The sequence below is a fragment of the Triturus cristatus genome, chromosome 1_1 (genome assembly GCF_964204655.1).
Source record: "Triturus cristatus chromosome 1_1, aTriCri1.1, whole genome shotgun sequence".
Classification (NCBI taxonomy): Eukaryota; Metazoa; Chordata; class Amphibia; order Caudata; family Salamandridae; genus Triturus; species Triturus cristatus.
Window position 1 is genome coordinate 483,478,862 of NC_140579.1, and position 23,690 is coordinate 483,502,551.

At 44.7% G+C, this 23,690-nt stretch overlaps 1 long non-coding RNA gene across 1 annotated transcript in view; it reads right to left on the reverse strand.

Moving 5' to 3' along the window:
- Positions 1–238: 238 nt before the first annotated feature.
- Positions 239–23,690, reverse strand: part of LOC146870452 (uncharacterized) — a 62,806-nt gene continuing 39,354 nt past the window's right edge. The window contains exon 3 of the long non-coding RNA XR_014959392.1: positions 239–472. This is a non-coding gene — a long non-coding RNA (uncharacterized LOC146870452). The remainder of the gene's footprint in view (positions 473–23,690) is intronic.

Here is a 23,690-nt window from a genome sequence, read left to right on the forward strand (position 1 = left end):
TTACTCCTTTAACATTCCAAGTTACAACTCTAAAGATAAATCATCAAATAGAACATGAACAGTTGATATGAAAACAAAATAAAAGTTAGAAATTACATTACAGAAGAGATTGTAATTGATGGAAATAAAATTAAGAAAGAAACTCAGGAAGAAATAAACGAAGAAGATAAACATAAAAATAATGTTGTAAGGTGTCTCCAAGTAAGAGGAGAAGAAGAGAGAATGGAATAGAAGGAAAAAAACAATTGAGGTAGAGAAAAACACAAAACAAAAATACAATACAAATCGAGCAGTTGACCATAAAAAAGGTGTCGAAAGGACATTCCACAAAAAGACAATGAGACTGGGGATGGTGGAGCCACATGAGGAAGGTAGCACACCGGACTGGAGACTCCATCAGGACGCGGCAGAGGGAGAGCGACTTCCAGGCATATATGACGAGAACATACATCAAAGGAGCACATAACGGCATCTAAAAGAGACCAAAAAGAAAAAAACATTAACCACATAAACTCACAACGGAGCAAAATACAGCAGGTAGGATAGGATAACAAACTTCAGGACAAAAAAAAAAAAGAACGTGTAAGTACACAAAATAATTATGCTCGAGGGATGTCCATAGAATCACCTCTACAAGAGTTCAGAAATTGTTGAAGCATCGCCGGATCTTCATAAGTCGTCGTTGTATTATTATAAGTCACTTTAAAGAGGCAAGGGTGGAATAAGCCATAGCGAGCATTCAAGGAGCGAAGAGCAGGCCTCATATCCAGGAATTTCTTCCGACGATCAGCAGTAAGTTTGGCATAGTCTTGTGCAAAGAAAAGATTAGAGCCATTCCAAGTAATCTTCCCTTACTGTTTGGCAGCTTGAAGAACCTTAAGTAGATCGGTATATTCTAGAAAGTACAGGATAACTACTCTAGGTTTTGTTGAAGAAGAAGAAGAGGCAGTGGAAGAACGAGAGATTGGGCCTAAACGATGAGCTTGTTGAATGTTTAAAGTTAGAGAACTTGGGAGACCAAGAAGCGTGGGCCAAAAAGATTGAAAAAAGGATATAGGATTTGATCCTTCAAGGCCTTCCGCAAGTCCGTAAATGCGTAGGTTGTTAAGCCTATTTCGATTTTCTAAATTTTTGACTTGTTGCTTAAGGTTTTGAATTTCCCTATGCAGGCAAGGAACTTGTTCTGTAACTATTTGAACTGAAGCCACTTTTCTCTCCAAATCCTCAACTTTTTGTTCAGTGTGTGACCAGTTATCTTCGAGACTTTGAAGACGAGAATTTGTTTCTGTCATGTAGGGTTTGAGTGAGCGAATTTCCTCAAGTAGGAGTTCCATTGAGATAGAAGAGGGAGTATTAGTAGAAGAGGGAGGATTTGTCTTCACTCGCTTTCCTGGCGCAGAAGTAGAAGTAGAGGATAGTTTAGGCAAGATTTTAGAGCTTGGGCGGGAAGTTTGAGGAGAGGACGTTTTAGCAGCAGGGGAGTCGTTAGTTGCTTCTACCATGCAGTCTAGTAGTACACTGAAAGGGTTAATATCTTCCAAAGGTACTGTGGTCGCATTGGTTGACTGAGGAGTACGACGAGTATGCCGTGACATCGCCATTGAAAAATTGAGAGGCGAGAAAAATTAGTAAATCAAGTTCCAAAAGATTAAAATGACGGTGAAAATTTAATACAGGAAACGCTAAGGTGCCGATTACGATCCTGGAAAAACCGGGTACGAACCGTCAGTCGGAGCGTTTTCTCCGTCCGACTCGTACCCGGTTGTAAAACTTTACAAACATGGAGGTACGATTCGCACGGAAACACCATTTCCGTACGAATCGTAAAAAACACCGTCCGACGAAATTATACATACGAATGTGATCCGGGAATGCGCCGACGTGACGTTGGGACGCTGTCAGGCAGCGTTTCACGACCCAGGAAGTACGATTCGAACCGACAGCAGTCCGGACGGCAATATTTTCACGGCACCCAAAAAGTGCCGGAAAAGCGGAGTACACCGCGAAACGACCAGAATAGGGGGCCCGGTACGCACCGTACCCCCCCCCCAGCCCCCGTGAGTACACGCCGAACCCCCGTGTATGTACACCCATGTACGTGTCGTACCCCCCGTGTATGTACACCCGTGTACGTGTCGAACCCCCCCGTGTATGTACACCCGTGTACGTTCGAGTCGTACCCCCCGTGTATGTACACCCATGTACTTGTCGAACCCCCGTGTATGTACACCCGTGTACGTTCGAGTCGTACCCCCCGTGTATGTACACCCGTGTACGTTCGAGTCGTACCCCCACCCGTGTATGTACGGTGCGTACCCTGAGCGCGTAGCGCTGGGGGTATGCACTGTACATACACGGGTGGGGGTACGACTCGAACGTACACGGGTGTACATACACGGGGGTTCGACACGTACACGGGTGTACATACATGGGTGGGGGTACGACTCGAACGTACACGGGTGTACATACACGGGGGTTCGACACGTACACGGGTGTACATACACGGGGGTACGACTCTAACGTACACGGATGTACATACACGGGGGGGTTCAACACGTACACGGGTGTACATACACAGGTGGGGGTACGACTCGAACGTACACGGGTGTACATACACGGGGGGGTTCGACACGTACACGGGTGTACATACACGGGGGGGTACGACTCGAACGTACACGGGTGTACATACACAGGGGGGTTCGACACGTACACGGGTGTACATACACGGGTGGGGGTACGACTCGAACGTACACGGGTGTACATACACGGGGGTTCAACACGTACACGGGTGTACATACACGGGTGGGGGTACGACTCGAACGTACACGGGTGTACATACACGAGGGGGTTCGACACGTACACGGGTGTACATACACGGGGGTACGACTCGAACGTACACGGGTGTACATACACGGGGGGTTCGACACGTACACGGGTGTACATACACGGGTGGGGGTACGACTCACGGGTGTACGTACACGGGTGTACATACACGGGGGGTACGACTCGAACGTACACGGGTGTACATACATGGGGGGGTCGACACGTACACGGGTGTACATACACGGGGGGGTACGACTCGAACGTACACGGGTGTACATACACGGGGGGTTCGACACGTACACGGGTGTACATACACGGGGGGTACGACTCGAACGTACACGGGTGTACATACACGGGGGGGTTCGACACGTACACGGGTGTACATACACGGGTGGGGGTACGACTCGAACGTACACGGGTGTACATACACGGGTGGGGGTTCGACACGTACACGGGTGTACATACACGGGGGTACGACTCGAACGTACACGGGTGTACATACACGAGGGGTTCGACACGTACACGGGTGTACATACACGGGGGGGGTTCGACACGTACACGGGTGTACATACACGGGGGGGTTCGACTCGACCGTACACGGGTGTACATACACGGGGGGGTTCGGCACGTACTCACGGGGGCTGGGGGGGTTCGGCGCGTATGTGGGCACATGTCTCCATGGTTGCGATGGGAGTTCGGTGCGGACGGTGTTTTTTCCATACGGTTGTGACATCGTACGCACGGGATGGATCGTACTTGCGCGGTCGGACTTTACTGTTCACGTTTGTACGGTAAATCGTCCGGGGAAGTGTCGGACACATTTTCCGACCCGAGGACGTGCTGGGAATTATTCCCAATGCGACACGTATGGAGTTTTTCCCATGCGAATCGTACTTGGCAGTTTGTACGGCACTTGTACGATTCGTACGGTAAAAAGACCGGATACGAGGCGTACGGGGAAAATTTTTCCAGGATCCTAATCGGCACCTAAGTTAGAATTCCTGTAAGTGGCAATCAGAAACCAGCGTAACAGTAGAAAGAGACTGGTAACAAACAGCAAATGAAGAGAGAGACCAAGCTCTAACAATGTTTTAAAGAGAAAGATACTGCCTCAAGCAAAAAACAGGAAGTGTGAGATAAAACAAAATGCCAAGTATTTGCCAGTTACTCTCTGAAAAGGCAAAAAACTTTAACAGCAAACAAATATTCTTCTCTCAGCTACATACTTTATAATGTCAGCTTTATGAAGCAAAACATTATTTAGCCTCCAGCATGACATCAGAAATAGGCATTAAATCTGTGAGGCTGTAAACACCACAAAATGGCGGTTGGTCTGTGAGGGGCAGACATCAAAAGAAAGATTTCCTTTGTTTTAAATGAAAATCCTCTTACCCCATTATTTATAACGATGGTTCCTGCCTAAGACGTGGTAAGGGAGAGGTAGCGCTCCTTGAAAAGAAGAGGCGCGAGGCAGACGAGAGGTATAAATCACCAGGAATGAGGATGTTGCAAAATGGCGGCCGTGTTTTATGTCCGATCCGCGGGCGGTGAAGATTAGAAAAAGCAGCCTGTTCCGCTCACCTCGTCACTTCATATTTTCAATTTCGAGGGTGCAGTCGTTCCGCTGTGTTTTGGCGCATTTCTAAGATCGGGTGCTCACGCGAATCGCCTGGAGGCTCCCGTTGCGGTTACGCTCCGACTGAGCTCCTCATGACGGCGGCCAGCTTCTCTGGCACCTAGCCACGCCCCCTCAATACTATTAGTTTTTTAATTGAAAATATGTTTTAATTGTATAATTTATTTTTTTAACAGTTTCATTTTAGCTGTGGGTTATTCAATAATATTGCTTTAATTGGTATTCAATTATGTTAGTTGAGGAAATTATTTTTTTTTAATTTAGACTTGTGTTGTGAATTGTGTGGTGTTATAGGGTAGGAAATAAAAAAGTAATTTAATGTAATAATTAATATGTTTTTTAAAGAATAATTTTGAATTAGAAATATTTATTGGTTTGGAAATTATTTTTATTTCATTTAATATAATAATTGTAGGTATTATATGTATTTAACATTATGATATGTTTCAATTTTCTTTTAAATATTAAATATATTTGTATTTGCATTGTTTACATATTTATATATTTTTTAATTAATTTTGTTGTTTAAATATTTTTATCGCTGTTAATGTTGTTTTTTAAATTTTGAACTGACTGGAGTGAGACTATGAATTGTCACTCCTCTGCAATCCAACACTTTCCCTACTGTTGCACTCACTGGAGTGGTAATAGTAATTTTTACCCCTCCGCTATCCAACACTTTCCCTACTTTTACAATTATTGGAGTGGCAATAGTAATTTTTATCCCGCCACTATCCAACGCTTTCTCTACTGTTACACTCACTCGAGTGGGAATAGTAATTTCTACCCCTCTGCTGTCCAACACTTTTCCTACTGTTGCACTCACCGGAGTGGGAATAGTAATTACTACCCCTCCGCTATCCAACACTTTCTGTACTGTTGCACTCACTGGAGTGACAATAGTAATTTTTACCCCTCCGCTATCCAACCCTTTCCCTACTGTTATACTCACTGGAGTGGGAATGGTAATTTTTACCTCTCTGCTATCCAACACTTTCCCTACTGTTAAACTCACTGGAGGTGAAATAGTAATTTTTGCCCTTCAGCTAGCCAACACTGTGCCTACTGTTGCACTCACTGGAGTAGGAAATTTAAGTTTGAAGATTTTTAAATAGTTTAATGTTTTAATTTTTCATAGAATGTTTTTTGAAATTACATTTTATGTTAATGGTACACATATATTGTATATATATATATATATATATATTCACAGAAAAAAACGTAGGTTTCAGGCACGTTATACTTAGGAATTAGCATTTAAAAAACCTCAGAAATTCTCTGAAAAAACCATAGGTTTCAGGGGTGTTATAGTTAGCTGGACTTTTCACTTGTACAAAACCATTGAAATTCCCCCGTTATAGTTAGTTCAGCTAACTATAACTCGCGCGCCCGCAATGCACTGCTGATGACGTCACATATTATATCACTCATGACATGGTCAGTGACATCACTCATGACATCACTGATGACATCTCAAATGACATCACTGATGACATCACTGATTACATCATCCAAAGAATATGTGTTTTTCTGAAAATTAAATATGTTTTATATATGTATATCTCAAGGTCGATGGAAGAATAAATGGGTATATAAGTGTCTAAATGGATGATTTGTTTTTGAAAAATTGATTGTGTAACTGACTGATTAAGTGTATCATAGTGAATACATGGCTTAGTGAGTAATGTTTAAATATGTAAATATCTGTATCAGTCTCTCACTTTGTGTGTAAGTGGCTGCATGGGTTGGTGAGTAGCTACATGGGTGTCTATATAGGTTATTAGTTGGTTTTTTGAGTATCAGTCTGAGTGTCTGCATGGTTCGGTGGGGGGTATTACGTAGTGCATAGGTGCATGAATGAGTGACTCACTGTTTGTATGTGTTGAACACAGCATGTGTGCAGGACTGTATGGGTGGATGAGTGTGTGTATGGGTGTGTTAGTGAGTGAATGACTGTCTCAATAGTGTCTTTATGAGTAACTACATATGTTTTAAACTAGTATATGTGACTATTGGTGTATATATGTGAGTATATGTGAGAGTGAGAGATTGAAAGAGTTCCTGTATGAATAAGTATGTGTTTCTATACGTGATTGTTTAAAAGACTAAGTATGTGTAAGTTTCCGTAGAAGTAAGTGTGGTGGTGTGTGTATAACTGTATATGCAAGTAAATGTATGTTTGATTCTTTATTAGCATGAGTGACTATGTGTGTGAGTAACTCTATGGATGAGTGGCATTGTGTAACAGGATGTATAGGTGTATGAGTACATATGATGAGTGAATACATGTATGAGTGACTGTATAGGACTGTTGGTGAATGAGTGGATGTGTATGTGGATCTTAGAATTACTGAAGAGGTTGTTGTAACTGGTATTGGTATGTCCATTGTTTTGAAGATTTTAGTCTCTATTTTTGAATGTGTGTATCAAAGGTTATATTAGGGTGAGAGGAGGTCTGCCACTCTATCACAAGGATGATGTCATCAGTGATGTCATTTGAGATGTCATCAGTGATGTCATGAGTGATGTCACTGACCATGTCATGAGTGATGTAATATGTGACGTCATCAGCAGTGCATTGCGGGCGCGCGAGTTATAGTTAGCTGAACTAACTATAACGGGGGAATTTCAATGGTTTTGTACAAGTGAAAAGTCCAGCTAACTATAACACCCCTGAAACCTATGGTTTTTTCAGAGAATTTCTGAGGTTTTTTAAATGCTAATTCCTAAGTATAACGTGCCTGAAACCTACGTTTTTTTCTGTGAATTTCAAAGGTTTTTTAAATGCTAATTTCTAACTATGCCTACAGAGATAGGACATGTGAAGAAAGAAGAAAAAATGCACAGAAAGAAACAAAAGAAGTGCAGAAAGAAGCAACAGATGTCCTCAAATACGAAGATAAGTGCAGGAAGAAGGATAACGTGCAGAAAGAACAAAAAGAAGAGCAGAAAGAAGCCTTGTTGCAAAATCATCCTGTACCCTCAACTTTTTCAGACGGATACTGGTGGTAACTGAGTCTGACTAACCAGTCCTAGAGCCAGTGCTATGTTAAAAGACACTTAGAATACAGTGAAAACACCTACATACACTAGGGAACATTATGCGTTGGGGTCCCCCTGTGATTAGCATGACCTCCTCTGTAAGCCCCTAGTATATTATAGGGCATGGGGATTAAAACTACCTCTTAAAACAGGCCACAGGGCGTTTTTGCACACGTTAACTCAGGCCCCGTCCCCTCCCTTCACCACTGTGTAAACACGCCCTGTGTCCATTTTTAGTTGGGAGATTAAGCTCATTTGAATCCTGAGGGTCCCTAGGGTCCAACTAGCTCACTAGGTACCTCCAGTAAGTGCCACAGAGCTGCGTTGCAGAGAGGTGTAAAAAGTGGCACGGCCTGGACCACCTCTCTGCAATGCAGCTCAGTGGCGCTTACGGGAAGCACTTGGTGGGCTAGTTAGCCCCCAGGGGCCCTCAGTATTGAAGGGAAATTATATCCCCAATTTAAAACGTGCCATAGTGCGTGTTTGCACACGTCACCTCAGGCCCCGTCCCCTCCCTTCATCACTGTGTAAACGCGCCCTGTGGCTGTTCTAAGTTGAGAGATTAAGTCCCCTTGAATCCTAAGGGTCCCTAGGGTCAAACTAGACCACTAGGTACCTCCAGTAAGCGCCACAGAGCTGCGTTGCAGAGAGGTGTAAAAAGGGGCTTGGCCTCAGAACACCTGTCTGCAGCGCAGCTCCCTGGCGCATACTGGAGATGCCTGTTGGGGGCGCGTTTGCAGAGAGCTGCACGGAGGGGTCATGGCCTCCGGCACGATGCCAGCCTTTTATTTATTTTAATTTTTTAAGAAGGGGGGCTGTGTGGTTCCCCTTCTTATTCTAATGTATTGGCCCTGATGACCCCATCCCCCAGGGCCTGTCTCCTAATTATATTTTTTTGACCCCAATCCCCAGGGCCGGCCACTGTTTTTTATTATTTTAAAAAAATATATATTTATAGACACACCTAGGACATGCTGGACAAACCGTACGTACCTATCACCATGACGATTTGCGTGATATTCATTAAAAGGCGACTATGCATGCAATGAATCCACGTGGAATGTATTTACACCACTAGTGAAGCTCTGACATGTCTGATGCCCTACCGTGCCTAATCCCGGCAGACACCCTTGTCGTTTATTTATACAAACATGGGTAGCTATTGACGGGCACATTTAATACACATGCACACCAAGCCATTCAAAGGGGATTCAACAAAGATTCGACCAAAACTATGCAAGAAACCCCCCTCACGGTTAATAAAACACACATCCACTGCTGGATATGTAATACTTTTTATTTTACTCTCTGGAAAGGGGACGAACATCACTTGAGAGTCACAGCGCGCTCCTGACAGAGCCCAATGCTGTGTTACACCCACCATTGCCTGCCGAGTGCCACACACCTCTGTGTTGTATTCCACTAGCTAGTGCATATGCTATGACACTCTCTAGCCCATGTGCACTGTAACACCACCCCGTGAATATGTCATACCACACTTGTCTTCGCACGGGTTATATTGCCCCATCTAACGTGCCTTCCTCGATGCCTATGTTATAACGCACAGTGCTATGCCATACATATTACAATCTGGGATCCATATCTTTGTCACAGTGCATATGCAACGTTACACTCCCCAGCACATATTTTATATTACAACTTTAGAGACTAGTTAAGTTACACAACACTGCCCTGTGCATATTACATTCCAAGGCGCATATCGCATAGCACGCGCTAGTGCCTGTGCTATCTCGCGCTCTCCAATGAATCTGTCATTGCGCACAATGTATTGCATATTATATTTCACGCCCGGTTCATCTTATATCACACATTTTGGTGCATAGTTTATACCATACACTATATCTAGTTTTCATTTTCAATCCTGCTCTCAGGACTATGTTCTATATAACACTGTGTTCACCTACCCTTTTCACGGGCATTACATTTTGCGATAGGGGGTGGAGGGTCAGGGGGTGTTTCTGCCAAGTGAGCCCGGAGTCACAGTCACAAACGTCCTCTTCTTCCTGAATAAAAGTGAGATTATGCTGCATACTTGTTCATATTTTAAGTAGTTCGCACAGACACAATGTTTTAAAAACAATAAAGTTCCTAATACCCGCCTTCTCTGAACAGTTAGCTTGCTGCCCCATCCCCCTCCTCCCTATCCTCTGTTGTGTGAATCCATGGACTAGCCTCCTCCCTCCTGCCATGCATGGTCTGATGTGCTGCCACTGCCCTCAATTTAGTATGATGTACCAGTCCACTCCTCCTGTCCTCCATTGCCCAATTCTATGTCCCATCATTGACCTCCTGCTTAAACTCTGTGCTTAGCTTGCTGCCCCTATTCTCCTTCCCCCTGCCCTCCGATGTCGTTGTGCATGCCCCTGCTCCATCCTTTTTGCCCACCATGTCCCATGGACCTGCCACTCCTATCTACTCTGAGTGTTCTGTTGAGCTGCCACTCCCCTCCCACCTGCCTAGCATTGTCAGATGACTGTAACCTTTCCCTGCCACCTCCACCCTGCCTGTCCACAAGCCATGCCCCTATCCTCTTCCTCCTGTCCTACATGGTCCATTGTACTGCCACACCCTTCTGCCCTCCCTGGTGTGTTGTGCTGCAACTGCTCCTCCTGCCTGCCCCGTGTGGTCTGTTGTGAGGTCCCTTCCCCTGAACTTTCTTGTCTGTGCACAGGTCCTGACCCTCCCTTCTATCCTCCATCGTCCTTTGTGCATGCCCCTGCACCCTCCTTCTTGCCCATCATAGCCATTGTGCTGCCACTAACCCTCCCACTTGCCATGCATGGTCTTCTGTGCTGCCATGGCCCCTCCCACCTTCCCTGTGTGGTCAGTTAGCTGCCCCTGACCCCCTCCCACCTTCCCTCCACGGTCTGTGTGTATGCCATCACAGTCTCACTGTTGCTCTTCATGGTGTGTCTTGCTTCTAGTGCCCATCCTGCCTGACCTTCATGGCTATCTTGCTGCTCCTGCCCTGCCCCCTTGCCCCCAGCCCTCTGTTTACATGTGCAGACCCCTACTCCCTCCCTCCTGGCTTGTCTGTTCCATTGTAATGCCCCTGATCCGTCCCTCCTGCCCTTTATGGTCTGTTATGCTGCAGCTTTCTCTCCTCTCTGTCCATTATGGTCAGCTAGCTACCATTGCCTCTTGCCCCTCTGTTCTCTGTTGTCCATGTGCATGGTCCTGTCCCCTCCCTCTTGCTTTCTATGGATTTTTGTGCTGCACTCCCGTCCTGCATGCCCTGTGTGGTGTATTGTGCTGCTGCAAACCCTGATGCCTGCCCTGCAGGGTCAGTTTGGTGCACCTCTCCATGTCCCTCCTGTCCTCTGTTATCCAAGTCTATGTCCCTATCCCATTTCCTTCCATGATCCAATGTACCATACTTGCGAACATTTTGAACTTGGTAAGAGGGAGATTTTGAAAAAAAACTGGGGTATTGATTTTCCCCTTTGAGTTACATTGAAAAAGAGGATATTGTAGACAGGAGACAGATCAAATAAAGCCCATTTGAGCTTAAAAACATTGGACATTTCCTGGCTGAATCGGGTCTGTTGGCATGTATGGTTGTACTACCATTGCCTCTTCCTTCTGCCCACAATGGTCTATTACATTGCCAAAGCCTTGAAGGAGGGTAGATTTTGTATCACAGGGGGCCCCTGGCCCGTTCTGTCCACACCTCAAGTATGAGACCCTTGTCCTTGCCCTGCCAGCCGCATTTGTAGGCCGTATTAAATTGACCAGCGGGTCCTGTGTTGCTATATAATTATCCTGAGACATCCTTACCACTCAGCCAGCATAAAACCCCTGTGTAGGCCCTTCTGTTCAATATGTAGGCCTCTTTGTTAAATTGACCATAGCTCTGCAATTTTAGTGTATAGCAGTCTGAAGGCAGGTCTGCGAGGCCTTCTGCTCCAAACTAGTAGCCCCCACCCTACCCGAGTGCTCCGTGCTCGGTATCAAAGTTCAACATCCCCCTGAAGCTGTCGACATACAGTAGGCTGCATCCTGGACTGGTACTTGCTACCTGGGCAGGTTTCCCGCTTTTAAGGAAGTGGCAACCACAGAGCGTCAAGTTAGGAGAACTGAGGAGATTTTATACATGAATATATTGAATTCCCGTACAATACCCATTATTTTCTGCTTGCTCTATGGAACTTACGATAAGCGATTGGCCTGAGAGACTGACCTTTTCACCCAGTCCATTGTCAGCATTAAGTGGGTAAATGACGAAATGTCTGGTAAAATCTGCAGACAAAGCTTTTGGGTAGCATACGTAGGTAGATGTAGCGTGCAAAGGAGCCCACAAAATGATATAAAAAGGAAGCACCCACAGATATCGACGGACTACCTCGCCGTCTGTATGTAGGTTAACAGGCTGTGCAGGTTTTCCCCAAGAGCTGGGAGCTCTTGTCTTCCTTTGCTTAAAATGTCTTGCTCTGCTTTGCTTGAAGTATCTTATTCTATTTTACCTATATGAAATGTCATGTTATGTTTAACCATTGTTCTCTTTACTTTTGCATTTAAAAGATTTTGTATTGTAATTGCAGGAATGCTTGCTCTAAGAGTAAACGTGAGTGTTCCTAGGTAACATTTTCCTTGGTGTAACTTGTTTCTCATGATGCATTTATAGATGTGTTTTCTCTTTCTCTCTGTCAGTACATTAATTGAGATACAGAGAATATCATGACAGCTGTATGATTATCTGGATTCTGTATTTTGTACTTTATGTCTCTATTCTGCGGTTTCTTTGAAGTTGCATATTCTCATTAAACTGCCATTGTATTCTGCCTCCAATTCCATGTCTCATATGTCTGTTTTCTTCATTTTTGGAGCAAGCGTTCCTAGGTACCCCGGCTCAAATTAAGGTGCCCCTTTTGTCCCTGACTCACTCTCCTGCTCAGTTCTGTGGTGGCTCCCGGGGCTCTGGGGACCGCCCCTAGCTTCCTTGACCCGTAATAGATCTTCCCTCCAACAGCCTCTCTTGCAAGTCCTGTATTGTTGGTTTGTTGCCCCTGCCCCCCTTTCCACTGCCCTCCATAGTCTGTTGTGCTTCCATGGCCCTTCCTGCCTGCTCAGTGTGGTTAAATTGTTGCCTTTGCACCCTCCTACCTGCCTTCAATTTTCAGAGTCCGTGCCCCTGGCCTCTGCCTCTCAACAGTATCCTAATGAACAACTAGATTGCTAACATTCTATATTTATTACAAAAGTGTGGAACGCCTGACATGATCTTGATGTAATCAAAACTGTAATACCTAGAGCATTTCCTTTAGAAATTACATATATGAGAGGGTCTTATTGGCATCAAAATTATGGTTAGTGCTCTAAAAGACTAAAATAAGGACATATTTTCTGAGTTTTCAAATAGCGACAAAGCACTTTTAAATTATTTGTTATCTTTATGTTTTTTTATCCAGTTGAACACTTGATTAAATGTTGCACTTAGGGGAGAGGATGTGGTGTTACTTCCAGAACTGCAGACTTTGCAACTGGGGAACCAGGTTGAAGTTTCTGCTTCAGCTCGACATTCTGTGATTCTGGTCAAATCACTTAGTCTCCCCATGTCTACAACCAAAATGAATTTGTTCTTGTGTGATGTAACTAATGCTCATGTAAAGCACTCCAATACCTGACAAGTCTGCACTATATAACACTGCAAAAACACAAAATAATAAGTGTTTTGCACACTTCTGTCATTGGGCTATATTTGGGCTACATCTGGGTGATTTTGGGCTACATTTGGGCTCTTTTGTCTCCGGTGGCCATCTTGGGAGATTTATTTGTTATGAAGTTTCCTAATTTCCTCATGTACTGCAGTCTCCTCAGTAGGAAATGCTTTCAGTTTTTTACTTTTATTCCCTCATGAAGGTATTCAGATATGTCACACATTTGCCATAAATTCTTAATGTTAGCACTCTAGTTGCTCATTAGATCACTGTAGTAAAACTACTGTTCACCATGGAAGTCTGCTCCTGGTATTAAAAGTGCATGTTTCAGTCTGCATGTCAGAATTTTTTAATGAAATAGAAGAGGATTTGAGAAGTCACTCAAAATGTGCTCTCATTTTCTTTCTTCAGCATCAATCATAATTTCTGTGGCAAAATGAACCCCCTCATTGTGTTCCTTTTTAAATTAAATGTTTTAAGTGTTACCAGTTTATTCCAATCAAGATGGCTTCAGGTATGCCATACTTTTGTCATAATGAAGACAGTAAGCGCTCTAGTTGTTTTTAAGAACATTCTGGGACATTCTGTCATTGGGCTATACTTGGGCTACATCTGGGTGATATTTGGGCTACATTTGGGCTCTTTTGTCTCTGGTGGCCATCTTGGGAGACTTATTTGTTATGAAGTTTCCTAATTTCCTCATTTACTGCAGTCTCCTCAGTAGGAAATACTTTCAGTTTTTTACTTTGATTCCATCAAGAAGGCATTCAGATGTGTCACACATTTGCCATAAATTCAGAATGTTAGCACTCTTTTTGCTCATTAGATCACTGTAGTAAAGCTACTGCTCACCGGGGAAAACTGATGCTGGTATTGAAAGTGCATGTTTCAGTCTGCATGTCAGAATGTTTTAATGAAATAGAAGAGGATTTGAGAAGTCACTCAAAATGTGCCCTAATTTTTCTTTCTGCAGCACTAATCATACTTTTTATGGAAAAATGAACCCCCTCATTTTGTTCCTTTTTAAATTAAATGTTTTAAGAGTTACCACTTTAATCCAAGCAAGATGGCTTCAGGTGTGCCATACGTTTATCATAAGTAGGACTGTTAGCGCTCTAGTAGTTCTTTGGAACACTCTGGGAAGCTGCAGTAGAACACAAAGGAATCAACTGACAGTCTCTGCCCTTGTTGGATGTACATGTTTTACTGAGAATGTCAGACTTCATTCTCACATGACTGAGAAAGATAATGTGAATTTACAGAAAATAAGCTCTCAGTTTAGCTTATAGATCACCTTCCAAACCTCTGTGGTAAAAGCATGAGAAAATATTTTTCTCTCAATCATGATATCCCAGCAGAAGGCTTTTTCACATGGTAAAATCACCTTAGAACATACCACAATTCCTAAAATGAGTATGGTACCATCAACAAATGATTTATAATGTAACTAAAGTCTTAAAACCTTCTATTAACTGCAATGCTTTTTAATGAGGTGCTATCATGTATATTGGTCCCAAGATGGCTGCCAACACTTCTTGGATGAAGTGCTGACAGCCAATCAGATCTCAGGATGAGATGTGTGGTTAGGCTCCGCCCACATATATATATGCTTTTAAATGCTATTTTCTCAGGACATACTGAACAGATTTACACCAGACCTGCAAAAGGCACTTCCTTGACCTGTAGACTACCTCTCTGCCAAATTTCAAGTAACTCTGTTCGGCCGTTCGGGCTGTAGCTGTGTCTAAAGGTCCTATGGAAAAATGCATGGGAAAAACGCGTTTTGGGACCCCCCTTTTTTCTCAGCCCCCGCTTGACGAATCCCCCCGAGACTTTCAGGGTAGGAGTGGAGCGTAGCGCCCCACCTATTTTGAAAATTTCGCGAGGATTCGTCAACCGGCGCCAAAGTTATTCCAAATAGAATGTTGCGGATTTCCTATGGAAACAGGGTCCTAACTATAACTATCTACTGGCGACCGCCAGTAGATAATATATACACACACACATATATATTTGAACATTTTTATATACTTTCAAAATGATAAAATACATTAAAATTAATATTTAATTCCTGTTAATTATTTTAAAGTAAATATGTCTGAATTATTATGTATGCATGTTTACCTTTTTTAAATTAGGTTTATTCATTATATTTTTTTAATTTATATCAAATCTACTTTATTTTTTACATAAATTTTATTATTTAACCTATTTAATATGTTTTATTATATAGATGTATAGATATATATAAAATTCAATATATTGTACAACTATATTTTTTACATCAATATTTTGTTTTTGATATTTTTGTACTTACCTGTTTAAGTATAGGCAGTCGATATTTTTGCATCGATATTTTTTACTTCTATATTTTTAACATCAATATTTTTTCAGTTATCCTGTAGGGGGAATAATTCCTTCCCTCTTTGTTCTTTCCCGTGAGATGGGGTTGTGGGCAAAGCGGGAACTTCTCTCTCTGTCAGCAGTCTATCTTTTGAGGAAGGGGAATGGGCCTACGGACCAGCTCAGTCAGAGGTTCCCATTGTCTGTATCTCTGTGTCGCTCTCTCTCAGGATCTTTCAGGAGATGTGTCAGGTTTGGATAGCCCTAGCTAGACCTGCTCTCATCAGAGAGCAGTGCTTTTCTTTCCCTCTTGAGCTCCTTCATTCTCACTCAGAGATCCTGGGCGACGGAGTCCCTTTCAATTCCCTGGCCAAGAAGGTCAATTTGGGATTTTTGGCTGCTGGGTTGATGACTCTGTTAGAGCAGGGTTGTTTAGAGGCTGTTGCCACCTCCATCTGGTTGTCTCAAGCCCTCAACTCACAGGTTGCACGATTTCCATTGGGGTACTTTGCTAAGTGGTGTGTGTAGGTAGCTGGCTCTGTATATACTATAGCATAGTGAGGTATAGTGTGCACAGAGTCCAGTGGAACCCAAAAGGTATGTAGAGGTAAAGTAGATAGCACCTCACTCTCTATTTGTGGTAGTGTGGTCGAGCAGTAAGGCTTTATCAGAGGACAGTGTTAAGCATTTTTTGTACACACTAAGGGGCCGATTCCGATCCGGGTCGGAAAGCACTCCGACCAAACCAGATCCGGAGTGTTTTCCGACCGAGCCGGAGTCCTGCAGTCCGACCGAACGAGTACGATGCGGCCGTATGCTGTCGGACTCGGTTCGGTCGGACTCCCATAGAAGTCAATGGGAGCCGGTCATACGACGTGTACATGGGCTCCCATTGACTGAATGGGTATGTTGCGGACAAGGGCGCCCCCTAGAGTGGGTACGCGTCGGTGCCATCCGCAACGTACATGCCTGTGTTGGGGAGACCCATGGGTCTCCCCCTGTGTCCAAGTCATAGAGCTGCGGGTGACAGGGGGTCCGACGCGGACCCCCAAAGACAACCACCCGGACAATTTGCCGGCTCGCACAGGCTGTCCCATGCATGCATCGTACTGGCTTGGTCGTGAATCGCATCCATTGCACGCCACAGTGTAGTGGGCAGGCCCCACATGTTCAGGTAATGAAGTAGACGTAGCCAAGATGATTTTATGTAGTTTATTAAATCCATAAGTAGAAGTAACAGCAAGCTAGAACAAGCCCCACCAGGAGCAGCCTCTGAGCTGCTCAGCCCATCTTCCCAACTGTCTCACACACACACAGGCATCCTAGCATTCCACTCACACTAACATTCTACGCGGAACACTCACACTGGCTGAGCAGCTAGGTACAGGATGAAAGGGAACATATTAACATAACCTGAGGATACTACACATCCTCTCCCTTTTACACTGAAAATTAATAGGACTCAAACTAAAATGAAAACAACTATACACAGAAATGTACAAAAGATGAAAACAGTCCATAAACCCAGGGATGAATGGTGAAATACATCACGAGAGGGAAAACAGACACACTGCTAAAGAAGAAAACAGTCCATAAACCCAGGGATGCATGGTGAAATACATAACAGACACACTAAGGAGGAAAGAAGGATGAAAGGATAGAAAAACACACTAACACCATCCTCCTCCTTTAATAGTGAACAAATAAAAATATAAGAAGACCAAGAAGAGCTCACATACAACAAGTGAGCATAACACACATGACAGAAGAAGAGTGATAACATAACCCAGACTAGAATGCAATGGGTGGAACGACACCCAAGGAAGTACTCCTCACGTGAGAAGACTGTGGTGAAAACACTATACACCACCCCTCATGTGAGGGACACTGTGGGACTAAAACCCAAGTGAAAAAAACAAAAACGATGTTTGGGACTGAAACCCAAATGTACAGATTACATCACATGGGACTAACCCCCAAGGACTTGTGCAGCATGGGAATACAGATGCAGCACAGTGTGGCATCACAAGAGGACTACCCACACACATGACAACGTACAAGGAAGTGAAGGGACTGACACCCAACACCAAAATAACAAAGGTGGGACTAACACCCACTAAGCAAATAGGACTAACACCCATTACTACTGACATAGGTGGGACAGTAACCCCCTATAAGCTGTGTAAATGGGAAAACACCCCATAACTCCACAACAAGCGGGTTGAACAAAGGTGAGGAGACTAATAACAAGGAAATGGGGCTGAAACCCACCCCAAATGTAAATAACTGTGAACTTGGGGTCATGGGACTAAAACCCACTCCCATCCCTAGGCAGGGATAACATATCTGTGACGAGGGTAAATGGGACTGAGAACCCACTCCCATCCCAAGACAGGGATACTATATATAATACGAGAAAATGCGTAAATAAGAGAGATGGGACTAGTAACCACTCCCATGCCAACAAAAAAATATGTGTGAAAGGCAAATTAACAAAGATGGCATACACCAATAGTAAGACATAGTAAATGCATCATTACTTTTTCCTGTAAAATAAAACATTTTAGGATTAAATACAGTAGACATGCACCAAAAATGACAATGGTTTGCCTGTCACAGCAAATGTGGTCAAAGTAGGCAAACAGAAGTGTAAGTTACTGGTTGGATTAATGACAGGTAGGCCATATAACAAGAGAAATAACTCCACTGTCACAACACTGGTGCTATTCAAAATCGATAATGTGCCATAAGCTGTGGCAATAAAGATCCTTTGAAGTGTGTACACATTAGGAATTGATATTCCTCTGTCAGAGCTGCACAAATATCTCTGGAGGCAAATACGCTGCACAAGGAGTTACATCATGAAAAACAACAGCGCTAACAGCAGAGCAAGACTAAAGCTGGCCCACGACTAAGTGCAATGCTTAAGAGTGTAACTGTGGTTACAAGCTGATCCCCAAAGACCAACAAGCAAGAAGCAAAAAGCCACGAAGAGAAGATGTTCCTCGCCCCTCGGGGTTGCCTGAAAGCTTCAACGTTATACAAACTTTATTGTTCAGACAGGAGCGTGGTTGGCAGAACAAAGAATCGTGGTTGCCAAGACACAGAAGAAGCCAGAGAATACATCGCGGTCTGCAGCAGGAAACGTAGTGAACCTTAAGATGGCGGCACGCACAGGAGACGTATGCCGGGTGGCTCCTGGCACGCTCCTGCTTTAAAACGTCCCAAGTCAGCTTTGAAGTTGGACATCACAAAGGGCTCTGTTCAGTAGGGAACAAAGACGTCATGAATGGCTTTGAAGCGGATCCGTGCGGCATTGTGCTCAAGGTAAGTTGCGCGTGGCAATTTTGAATCTTTAAACAAAGCGCAACTGTCATTTTTACTTGCCACGTAGCAGGAACAGCAAACACCAATAAAAAAAAATTTGAACATACTCTTTCTTCAGCGTGTAGTTCCCACATTTGCAGTAGGCAAAGAGACCTGGCGAAAACACTAGGCAACAGTATTTCAAAATTAAATCAGCACACAAACGGTGCAGCGCTGGCAGGAGAAACGTTAAAAACGTGACACATCCAATCTCTCAGGAAGGCAAAATATAGCACCTTAAAACAGTCACGAATGAACCTTACTGTCACTAGAAACACTGCAATTAGCACTGGAGGCAAAAAACTGAAGAAGCCACTGGTTAACTTTGTTCAAGAGGCACTATAAAAATTTTCAGAGGCACTGTAGACATTTGTAGATGAAATAAAAGTCTTGAAAAAGCGCACAGTCACAAATGAAAAACTAGGTGTCTTTTGCCAAACAGAATCTTTTAACCCCACACTGGAGGCAGAAACATAAGCAGCCACTGACTACCTTGTTTTGTGAAGCACTGTAGAAGATTCATGTGGCGTAGGTTTGTCTGCAAGGTGTAAGCAGGCTTGAAAGCGTATTTACCAGTGTTGTGGACACAGAGATGGAAACACAGCACTCCTGGGCTGGGGCTGTCCGGTGTATTGGACACTGGTGGCGCTGCGAGGCGTGCTTGACTGGTTTCCTGCTTGACTGGTTTCTTTTCTTTTCCTTGAGTTTCTTGATACTTGTTTCTTTTTTTTGTTAGTAAATGTAGTAGGTCCTTTCCTACACGTAGTCTTGCTGTACTCCACATCCTTAGTTGGTATCCAACTACCTTTAGCATGAGATGAGCTCCAGATCGTCGCCAAAAATGTAGTGGGCAGGCCCCACATGTTCAGGAGATGAAGTAGACGTATCCGAGATGATTTTATGTAGTTTATTAAATCCATAAGTAGAAGTAACAGCAAGCTAGAACAAGCCCCACCAGGAGCAGCCTCCTAGCTGCTCAGCCCATCTTCCCAACTGTCTCACACACACACAGGCACCCAAGCATTCCACTCACACTAACATTCTACGCGGAACACTCACACTGGCTGAGCAGCTAGGTACAGGATGAAAGGGAACATATTAACATAACCTGAGGATACTACACACGGTTAGCTTACGACCGAGACGTACGGAGCGGTTGGGACCCGGAAACGACTCGGTCGGTGAATTTCATGTAGCTCGCATCGTACTTGCTCGCTCGTACAGCTGTACGAGTCGGCCGGAAAACACGCGGCCCCTAAGTCAGACAATGAATTCACACACTCGAAGACTGAACTTCAGACCTATTGTTTTTGTATAAAAAAATTCTTTTAGTTATTTTATTTTCTAGAACCAAGCAAGCTGGATCAGGTAAGCAATAAATACTTTACAGTAGTAATGCAGTTTGTAGACAGTTTGAATTGTAAATGTACTTTGATTTGACTACAGTAGTTTCAGAATACAGTACATATACTTGTATAGGATTTTTAGTAGAATATCATGTAAGTTAATTTTCAGATTACTTTTCTTACACAGTGCAGTATACCTGGATACTGCACTGGGACATTTCCTGTAAACAGGTAAGTAAAAGCGTTTTGGTTATTTAGTTACAGTTTTAAAGAATGTCTTAGATTTTCCAACTCCACACTTAAAATCTTTTCATAGAAAAACAGTGAATGTTATCCTATTGAGGAAAATAGTGTTATCGGTTAACAGGTAAGTACTTTGTTGTGTGAGTTGGTATTCTGGGGTTAGACTCAGGGGTCCCCCAGGGTCAAGGATGCACTCTTCTTACACTCTCAGCGGCACTAGGGTGGCCGGGTGCAGAGTGCTGAGGCCCAATGTTATCCAATTGGGGATGGGGGCCTCCGGTTGGTGGCTGCTGATGAGCAGGCCACTGGGTTTTGGGAGCAAAGCTCCTGGACTTAATCTCAGGGCAAATGGGGGTTTAGGCTAGCACAAAAGATATATCCTCAGCGGCACTGGGGCGGCCGGGTGCAGAGTGCTGTTTTGGCATTGGGTGCCCTGTAGCTTTCTATGGGGAGTCTGCGGTTTGCAAACACATTGCAGGCTCAGGGACGAAGGTCTTCTGGGTGCGACCACCACTTGGAGAGGTAAGTTTGGATGTTGGGGGTTGGTTAGGCACCATCGGTAGGGCCACCCAAGGCCGTAGGATGCAAGGGGGCCTTTTAGGGTCGGATCTTCTTACCAGCTCCTGGTCACGGTTGGGGGGACCTTCCGGTTTGAGGCTGCAGGCGTCGGCTGGAGGCTTGAGGCAGGTCAGGGATCACCGTATCTTGGGTCAGGATTGCCGGGGAGATCTCCTCTTGGTGATGGGCCACTCGAACTCGGGCCGTGGGCGTCGGGTGCTGAGGGGGGCAGACCTAGGGATCCTTGCAGAGCTGGAGTCTGTTGTTGAACAAATCCGGTGTTCACAGGAGACAGAGTCTTTGGAATGGAAGGCAGGCTGGTTCCCCGGGTTCCTCAAGGTTGCTGGCTGCTGGACACACCAGGATTTCGTTGCAGTAGGTTTGAGGTGGGGACAAGTCAGTAGGGCTGGAGCCAAGCCAGGGGGCGTCCTCCTCTTGTTAGCTTTGGCACGGCTGTTCGGTCCTTCTTCTTTTCTGTTTTCTTGTCTGAGGAAGCAAGGCTCAGGGGTGCCCCTAAATACTAGATTTAGGGGCGTTACAGGTAGGTAAAAGGTTGGGACGAATGTTGCCCTGCCCCGGGGTGAGTATACCACCTATTATGCAACCCTCCAGTGGGAGGGGGGAATAAGCCTTTCCTTGGTTGGCTGGGTCCCCCCATCTGCCAGATGGTGGAGACTGAGAGTTGTGTTTCACCTCGCCTCCCCCACCTGAGGGGTGGAGTTGGCAGAGTTCTCCAGCCCAAAGTGGGGGTCAGAACCAGTGGGGACCAGTTGCTGAAAGCATCCAGTGGTCTGGGGAAGCTCACAAAGGCAGCAAGCCTTTGAAGCTTCCCCTTTGTGGACCCTGCCCATCCTGGGGCAGGAGGCTTGGAACCTCGTCCCAGGATGTACATAGTTTCAGGCCCCCGAGAGCAGCAGGCTCTTGACCCAGGGGTCCAGAAACATGTCTGGTGGTGGCAGCTGAAAGCAGCCATTCAGCCTGAACACGAGTGGTAGGTTGTTTTTCAGGGGGCATCTCTAAGATGACCTCTGTGTGCATTTTTCATTTCAGTGTGGGTTTAATGTGCTGAGAAGTTTGATACCAAACTTCTCAGTTTTTAGTGTAGCCATTATGGGGCTGTGGAGTTCGTAATGACAATCTCCCAGCACCATATACTCTTAATGGCAGCACTGCACTTAGAATGTCTAAGAATGGACTTAGACACTGCAGGGGTACAGGGCTCATGCACCTGTACTGTCACCACTGGTATAGTGCACCCAGCTAGAGGGGTTGTAGGCATGGCACACAGGGATGGGTGCCATGTCGACTCTTCACTTTGTTCTGCACCAAAACATGCAGCATGCAAAGGCAGCATGTAAGTGTAATGGTACAGGGCCTCTAAGGGAGGCACAATAGGTGCTGCAGCCTTTAGAGGTCTTCCCTGGTCACAGTGCCCTTGGTACCTGTTGTACCATTTACCAGGGGCTGACCGGTGGCCAGAGATGCCAATTGGGTTTTGTTTTCAATGCAGTTTTAGGGAAAGAACACAGGCCCTGGGTACCTGATTGGCAGGAGCCCAGGGCACACTTAGTCAAAGAACATCAGCAGCTCAGCAAAAAGTGGGGGCAATCATGCAGAAAGAGGGCACTTTCTCACAGTGTGATACTAAGGGGTTGATTTCCTAAGGTGGCTTCCTGGTTACTTGCCAATAAAGTGAATGATTTCAAGCAATTGTACAAATTGATTATGAGGGAGCAGATCTTTAATAATTGTCAAAATCAGCTGTTGCATCAATACCTGGTTGACTCCGATCTGACTTCTCCCCAAGAATTGGGAAAGAAGGCAGATAGATGGGTCAGAACCAGGGTGAAGCAGAAAAATCAGAACCAAGGTGGTGACCAAAAGAAGCAAGATGCTAAACCTAAAGATAAGGGTGGGAAGAAGGGTAAAGACCATAAGTCTTCTTCAGGGCACAAAAACCAGCATATGAGGGTGGGTCACAATCTTATAAGGGAAACGGCAGAAAGTAGCCTTGGTGTTTCTGTGTAAGGAAAAGACACATTGGCCTAGGGATGCCAATTGTGCCAAAGCCAAGGATTCTCCCACCACCACCACTGCCCCTAAGGCAACTGTTCCCCCTAGTTCAGCTCCAAGTGGTGGTACAGGAAACAAGGGTATAGTAGGGTTAACCCTGGGATCTGCGATGGCTTCTGGCCTAGTCAGAACTCCAGCTCAGGCTGTTCTAGTCTGTGATCGAGGTGTGGATATTGCCTCCCTATTTGTCAGTCTCAGTAATCTGGGCAAATACGAACAGCAGCCTTTAATAAATGGAAAGGAGGCCGTGGCATATAGGGACACAGGAGCCAGTGTCACAATGGTGACTAAGGATCTTGTAAGCCCTGACCAGATCATACTTGGTGAGATGTACCAAGTGACCAATGCTAGCGATGTCAGGACAGACCATTCATTGGCAGTTGTTCATTTCAGCTGGGGAGGGGTAACTGGCCCTAAGAAGGTTGTGGTTAGCTCAGACCTCCCTGTGGAATGCTTGTTGGGCAATGATTTGGAAACTTCAGCCTGGGTTGAAGTGGAACTCAGGACACATGCAGCAATGTTGGGCATCTCTGCATATGTGTTTGCTGTGACTAGGTCACAAGCAAAAATGTCTTCCACTGA